This window comes from Neolamprologus multifasciatus, chromosome 1, assembly GCF_963576455.1.
Source record: "Neolamprologus multifasciatus chromosome 1, fNeoMul1.2, whole genome shotgun sequence".
Classification (NCBI taxonomy): Eukaryota; Metazoa; Chordata; class Actinopteri; order Cichliformes; family Cichlidae; genus Neolamprologus; species Neolamprologus multifasciatus.
Genome location: NC_140439.1, coordinates 17,901,316 through 17,909,939, shown reverse-complemented (window position 1 = coordinate 17,909,939; position 8,624 = coordinate 17,901,316).

Below are 8,624 nucleotides of genomic sequence, written 5' to 3'. Positions count from 1 at the left end.
TGGCAGACATATATAGTTAAAACTGGATGCAGCTCAATCAGTAGCTAAAACAAAATTCGGCTTAACTTATTGCGTTACTTCTTTCGGAGGTTTGGTGTCTTCTTTATGTTTTTTAGTGTTTCATTTATTTTAAATGTGCACATTAGAGTTGTTTCTACCATATATGGATCTCTAAGAGGGTCCACTTCCTCATCTTTCCTTCAGTGGAGCTGTTCAAGAAGTTCTCTTTATAAACTGCCTGACCACCAGGTGGTGCATGTGACAGGAGTTTACTTTTTAAATTACAGTGTGACATTTGCCCTGACAGTCAAGAAAATGGCCATTGTATGCTGACAAGATTTTAACTTACGACTGGACGCATGTGGAAACTACTTTTAAAAAACTATAAGAAGTCCTCCAACTTTAGCATTTTTGCAATGCAGTATCATTGATTCATTCTTAAATCTTTTGATTCTGTAGGATTAGAAAATGTGGACGAAGCCAGTCCCATGAGTAATGCGTACTATTTATGACAAATCAGTCTTATGAGACATACAATCCATAAAACACCTTGAACTTAAACACATGCTTTTCTTTTCCTATTTCTTTTTGTGTGCAATGACTTTACACTTGTTTTTCAAAGGTAAAAACATTTCAGTGGGCCAGCTTATCCACCACTGTTTCCCACATTCTGTGTTTCGATCAATTCCTGTAAAAGCAGAATATGGACATGCTGCAGAATGAGCGCTAATATACGTAAATAAAAGGGCTGCGCAAACAGTCTTAGCCCCTGTCAAGGGCATGTTGTTGAAGTCAAATTGACAACATGCTCTGAGGTTGTTTTTAACATTTGAAGTCTAACCAGAGTTTAAGTTCTCAGATTTTTAAAAATAACTGTGGCTCTGACAGGCGGACTTAGCAGAGTGAGATGTGAAGATAACAAAAAAAAACATGATTAATGTCCGCACTGAGTCATCCTTGTCTGACTTGAGCAATACATTAAGAAAGAGGAACTTGGTTTTTGGTGGGATAGAGGACCACAACCTTATATGGTTATCTATGGGTTTCTGTGCTTGTATAGCAATGAAGAGTTTCAAAAAGAAGTTAAATTTAAAAGTTGTTAAACTGACCGTGATGATAGATTAGTCTTGTTGTGCTAAATAGAAAAAAGGCAAAACAGAGGGAAAAAAAGTAACTTTCCACTGTGAACGGTTGCGTGTGTTCGTGTGCGTGCATCTGGGTGCGTGTGCACATGTCCGCTTGCCTTGTGATTCACCCTTGTCTAATAATACCCACAGCCAAGTCTAATAGCTGATGCTTGTGGAGTCCAGAGAAAATGAGGAATCAGGAATAAGAAGTGAGAGGCCTGGATGTCCCCTTACACGCTCGCCAAGCGACCGTTCCATGTCATTGTGAAACACATGATGGCCACTGAAACCTCTGGGGACTGTCAGCCAGGAAATGTAGGCCTTCGTTGTGGAGTGTCCACCCACAGAACTGAAATATTCTGTGTGTGTTTTTCCACAATTCTTGAGAAAATTGCAAGTGAAACAGAATGCATTTTGTCCAAAACCCACCCGCTGACACGAATCACAAACCGGGGGGGCCCAGTTTTCTGTAGGCTAATACAAACCCTTGCACATAAATGCTGGATTGCTTGCCACTCAGTGATGATGTTTTGTCGGGTGTGGGCTCAGATCACATTGTGCAAAACTGCATTGCATGGCAAAGTGACAGTATCTGATCGTAAATTGTGGCTGTAATTAGCCCTGCAAGAGTGTCAGTATACAAAAAAAAAAGTCTCACGCGTATATTTCTATTCTTGTAAATAAATATACTTTGCTGTTTTTGCAGATAGCAGGCCATGATGCATGTGCATACACTGTAGATCTTTACACGTTGTCACACCATTAATCGAATTTTGCCAAATTTAACATGCATGCAACAAACACACTTCATTGTTTAAAAAGTTGCTTTGTCTTGTTTACATGGTGACTTCTTCATTGCAATTTGTTTTATGTTAGACATGTGAAATAATGTGTTTAGCCCTTGGTATAACCTGGCAACAGCCTGGTAACAGATGCTTTAAATGCTTCTTGCAATCATTCTGTGAGAACAAGTACAAATCAAAATGCATGTATCTAACTTCACGCTGTCTTTTTTCCTCCTGCCACCACTGATTTAATTCAAAGGGGAAGCATCTATTGTTTTAGCCATGCCGATTACCATTCAGTTCATATTCTCACAAGACTTCTGTTTAAGCTGTTTTTGTGCTTACATGTTTTGCAACCCTTGTCACAGAACTGTAGTGGATAAAATAGACTAAGCTTAAAGCAAAATTGCTTAAAACGCCAATCAAAGGTCACTTCTCTTGTGCCACCTTTCTTTCATTCTTTGCAACAAATGCGCATCAAACTGATAAGAAATAATAATAAGAGATTTGAAACTAGACTGCTGATGTGGCCGAATGAGTTGAACTCATCAACATTAGGAGTTCGCGCTGGATTTCACAGCTGTAACAACTTGTCTTGTAGGAAGTTTGTCACCTTCTTGTTTTAATAGGGAAGAAGAAGAAGGAGAAGAAGAAGAAGCCTTATGGTACCAACCTAAATTGGTAGATTTAAGGAAGTTTTTAGTTCCCCTGCTAATTCAGAGATATATAGAAAGCCTGCATTTTTCAGCCACCTTTGGCAATTTGCTTCCAGTAGTTCAGCAACTCCCGTGTAGAGAATTTACAGCTGGATGCTGTACATCGAGTGATGGTAAGACCCAAGCAGTATTTTTTTTTTTTTTTTTTGTTCTCTCTGAGCGAGAATGTGGGCGTTTCTTAACTGATACGAGTTCGCTGTTAGTAATACTTTGTGTTTTTGTACAGGTTTTTAAAAGTGCCGTTTAGAACCAAATATATTCAAGCATTTAACCAACATAGTTCACATTTTATTTCAGTAATTTGGTTTTCTTTATTTGGATGTGTTTAATTTTCAGAAGATTTTAATTTGTTTTGTTAACATTAAATATAAGTGCAGATAGATATTTGTCTGTTTTAAAACTTTACTGTTTGCCTTTTTGCATGTAACGTCACTGTATGTACTCAGAATGCACAATTTTGTGCAAGAAATGCACGTGACTGAGTTTGTTTATTTATTTTTATTTATTTTCTTTTTTTTGTAAGTTGGTTAGTGTTAGAGTGTTAATCTTTAATAAAAGCCCGCAGAATATGTTTATATACAAATATTTATGCTTTACTTTCATAGCTTTGATATTTTCTGCTGCACAGAGTTAACCAAAGTTTATATCTACAAGCATCTGCTGTGAAGAAAGTGTAGTCTGCCTGGGGATTTTCTTTTAAGGGTGGGGGTTATAACCTTTTTTTTTTTTAACTGAATTACTCAACTGGCTCAGAGAAATGGTGAGCGAAGACGATTACGAAATTTGAATACTGCCACAGGAGTTACAGAGTGTGGACATCAACCTGCAGTCATTCTGGTCAAACTGATGTTCTGTGCAGGGGGAGTGCAACACTTCCTGTTGCGACGTACCCTGTATCCTGTTTTCCACAGTCAGTGGTCATGCATGTCATTCCCCTCAGCAAGGCTGTGTGGGCACAACCTCGTGACCATGCGTTGTGAATTTTCTGAAACTGAATCAAGGGAGACTCCACATGTCTGAGAAAAACTCTAAATGTCAGCAGAAAAAAAAAATCTGCAGGCCTACGACGGCACGATGAATTTATGCACGTCTGTTAAGAAAAGACTAAAAGTCTAAAATGTGTTTGACTTCAGTGAAGGACTGTATAATCCCTGTGTTTTGCAGTGTTAAGTAAGCTGTAACAGTACCATTTGATAAGCAGCAGATTACTTGCCTCAAAATATTAGTAATACCTTAAAATAAGCACATACAGGCAGTGATGAGAACACTAACACCCCCACACTGCTGGCCTTGACAGGGGCCACACTACGCGACCGTGAATTAAGAGGTGCCAATTTAACTGTTTGCCTACATGTGTGGACTTGCAGATATGTATCTTGTGACTGTATTCAGACTGAAAACTGTGAAGTGCTCAGTTACACCCTGTATTGCGGCCAAACCAGAATGCAGTCCTTGGTCTGAGCTGCTGCAGGTCACAAGTATGTAATTTCACAGTGTGTCACTTACACTTATACTTAAATTTATCAACGCTGAGAGCCTTATTTTATATCTCACTGGACCTGTTTGCCTTAGAATAAGCAGCCTCTATTTAGGTACAAGACATCTCATGCTGCATGCCCTGTTACTGGGTGTACATTTTTAATGTAGCAGCAGGGACAGTGCAGGTATGTTAGCAGAAGTCCTGCTGTTGTGTATGTTGGTTAACGACTGTTATGGAAGTTAATATCTATGGAACTTATTCAATCCACCTCCACTTTTTACTCTTTGATGTTGTTGTTGATGAAATCAGGCAGCTAAAGATTTGCAGTTGGTTTGCCATTGGTTATTCTTATTAATAATAAAATATTATTATTGTTAGCTGACTCAACACCCAGGAAATTAACGAACAAAAGAAAAGTAGGTCAAGTCCCTAGAAAACATGGACGCTCCCAACAAAGGTGGTTCTGTTGACAAAATCTTTTACCGCGAGCTTTTCCTCTACAGTTTTACTCCCAGAGTTCCACACCCACTGATTGTATGGCAGCTTTTAACTAAATCCCCTCAAAGTGCAGGGTGCCACGACTAAAATGTTTTTTTGGATTGAATTGTACAAGAAAATAAAGCAGAAACTCATTGTGCTATGCTAACCATCCACTGACTGCAGCTTTCAATTTACCCTAATTAAGGAAATAATATTGATTCATGTAATTCTCGTTGAGCAAGTGGTAGTAAAACACCCAGAAGTAAAACAGGATTTAAAAGTATTCAAACAGTGATATAGGACTTTTTAACAAAGCTACTAAAGGAAGAAGGACTATTAGGAATGAATTACCAAGAATGGACCAGCCTCTTTAATATTTACATTCAAAAAGGAGGTTCATTTGCATTCAGCATTAGTAAAATATACAAATGAATTAATGATATTGAAACTTAGGCAGCTGCCTTGTATTTTGATGCTGAGTCGAGTTTAATGCCTTGCTCAGTAACCCTTAAATGTCATTAAGAGTGGGTACAAACTGTACAAACACGTACATTGCTGCAGATGGAAGAGTAAATATGAAGCCCTTTAATTTATACTATTCCAGTCTGCTTAGATTTTTTCATGGTCATTATTTTTTTTCACATCTGCAATGTGGGAGTATCTGTGACAACAGAGATAAGTACAAACAACTTTGGCACAGCAATCACGCTGAAACTGGACATTAGGAGCACCAGTTTGAAGAGCAGCTGTGCTGAGCCTCGTCATGTTTTAACAAAATGTCTGCCAGTGGTATAACAGAGCCCTAAGAAATAAACGCATGCACACAGTGTTAAGCAAAGGGATACTTTTCCAAAGGTTGCAAAGAGGTTTTTAGATTGTATTACAGTTCACAGATGTACCTAATAAAGTGACCTCTGACTGTATTTCAGCAAGAGGTTAGTCAAAGTCACTGTAAAATCATACACACATGACAAATGGAAGGCTTTCAGAGAAACACTGTGTTGCATGTGATGTGTTGTGGTAATGGTTTTTATGTTGTGTTTTTGATGTTGCAACCTATCTGCATGATGTTGGAATAAAAATAAAAATAAAGGTTTTACTGAACACTGAATAAGTTGTCAGTATTTCTTTCTTAAAGCAATATGACTACTGAGTTTGTGACTGTACTTGCAATAAGTTTCAAAGCTGTGTGGAAACTAGTTTGTTTTCAGCCATCTGTTTACTGCAGATGTTTCTGTTACTGCAGTTTCTGTTATGTTGCACAATGTGAATTACGTGTCAACGGTCAGCTTTGTTTTGTTATTTACGCCGGCATTGCCACTCTTTTAATAATACCTTTATATGCCTGATGCCTGTCTTTTTATAAACTGCATAGAAGGGCCTCATCTGGAGCTGGCCTGCATTAAACCTGCTGAACCGACCAGAAAATAGCACGCAAATAAAAATAAAAATGCAGCTGAGAGGTGACCGGCTCTTATCGAGACCTGGACCATCCGGACCGTATGACACGTAAAAGGATTAATTTAAAGTCAGCCTTCAAGGAACTGAATCTGAAACAAGAGTTCCCAGTTCCTCATTTAATAGTATAATACTGCTGTTGTGCATGTAATGTACTTCATCACTCAGGCCACAAGGAAAACAAACTAACACTATAAAACCAAAAAGAAGAGACGATTAAAACACTGACGTCGAGTGCAGTTTTAAAAACTTTGATTGTATGCTCATGTATAAAAACATTAAATGTTAATCTGGTTTTTCTGTCTTTACCTACTTTGGACACAGTGTTGATGCAATTGTTACGACAGAAATGAAACCACAGACTGAAAATGCAGTTTTATGTTACACTTAAGCAAGTTCAACAGAGATAGTTTGACTTGTTTTTTTAGTCAACATGTTCACACTCACTCGGCACAGTACTGCATTTTATTTACTGCATTACATATATTAGAGTGCTGATAAAATCAGAGACAAGCATGACAAATTTTAATTCCTTTTAAGGTTCCTATGCTGGAACCTGCTTGTCACATAATTGGGAATATCAGGTCACTTTACCTGTGAGGATTGTTAGGTTTATTTTAATTGGTCACCAAAACATTTAACATGGCTCTCTGATTCAAGATGGTGTTGCTAAAACAAAACAAAACAAAACAAAAAAACCCATAATGTAGTACAATTACTCACAGTATTTGAGTATTTCAATCTTTTGCAATATTGTACTTCTCTGTAGCAGTTCAGAGGAAAATACTGTAAACTTTTATTAAAGCTCAAGTCACTGATTATGCCTGTAGTACAAACTACTACAAATAAACTTGCTTCTTTGCCAGTTACAGCATTAAAATGAAGAACAATTTTGCATTAATAATTATCGTAAAATAATATGATGGGATTTTTAAATACACATTGACGGTGAATCTACAAATACAACAGTTCTTTGGTATTTGTTCTGTGTACCAATACAACTTTTACAAAAGTAACACATTAAAGTATTTCTCTCACCTCTGAAAAATGTTGACAGATAACTTCTGTTATGAAATGTTGTATTCATTTTATTATATTTTTTATGATATGGAACACATAATGGAGTAATCTTAACTCTTATCTTATATTTAAATGATCATATTTGAGTTAGCTTAAATGGACGTTGAATGTTATGCCAAAAATGGTCATTATGTTGCTTAGTGAGGGGGGGAAAAAGAACCAAACATTATCTTTTGGCGTCACTGAAAATAGTTGTGATAGAAATAGTTCCGGTCTTGCTGCAGCTCACTCTGTGTATTAATACTCCTGGAAAATGCTACTGTACATATGGTTGGTTCAGCTCAGGCAGCTGTGATTCAGAGGGGGGCTGGTTTGGGGGTAGGCCTCCGTCTGTGTGTTTTTAACAGCTCCCTAAAGTGAGACAATTATGATCCCTCATCAGCTTAAGGGGAAAGCAAGTCACAAGGATTAAAAGCATTTAAATGTACAAAAGACCCTGAGGTGGCACTATTTCTGTGACGGACTGTAACATGCCAGCTTCCATAAAGAGATAAATGCATATCTGTGCTCCGTATGACTAATAGTGTGCATTTGCTATGATGTCTATGTGCATGTGTGTCGCATGTGTGTTATTTTAAAATAAAGTTTGACCGACTGATCGATGTATAGCTGAAATCTCTGAATCTGTGTGACCCGTGTTCGAAGATGAAGATAAACTCGGTGTTTTGATCATATGCCGGACTTTATTTTCAGCACAATGCCTTATCACAATACTGCATTCTTCCTCTTAAGCAGGCAGGTCTAACAATATGCACTCAGATTTATGCTACACTGTTACTGTATTATTTATCAGTTATTTCAACATCTGGGAAATACGCATTTATTTTCAGATGTTACAGTTGACATGATATGTTTCGAAACTGGCAACCAATGCAGCTACAACACTCAGCCACAACATTAAAACCACTGACAGGTGAGGTGAATAAAATCATCCTGTTACATCTCAATATTTTTGGGCCCTTGGAATCATGAGGATGAGACTCTGACATGTACCATCCACCTAAAGGTAAAGAAAAGGCAGACCATTGCCATGACAGACCTGGGAGGCAGCGGCGATAAGCCTGCCATACTGCAAAAAAAATGCTCTACAACTTCAGAGAATACTCCAGATTGATATCTAGATGGGAATCTGTGGGATGTGCTGGAACAAACCTGATTCACTGAGGACCCACATCTCAATGCTCACGACCGAAAGGATCCACCGTCATCTCACTGCACGCCAAGAGAAGAGGTCAAAGCTGTTCTGTTAGGGTGAAAGCGAGCTACACATTAATAATCAGGTGTTTTTTTTAATGTATATATATATATATATACATATATATATTTGGTCGATAATCTAACATCTAAATTTGATGGCAGCCCGATGTCTTCCTAAACATTGAACATGTTGGCCAAAAACATTAGTTTAATATATGGCATAACAATGCATTACTGAATTAAAAACAAACAGGTGTTTTCTCAGTTTCATAGACTGTCATTACTGTTTGGCAACAGAGGT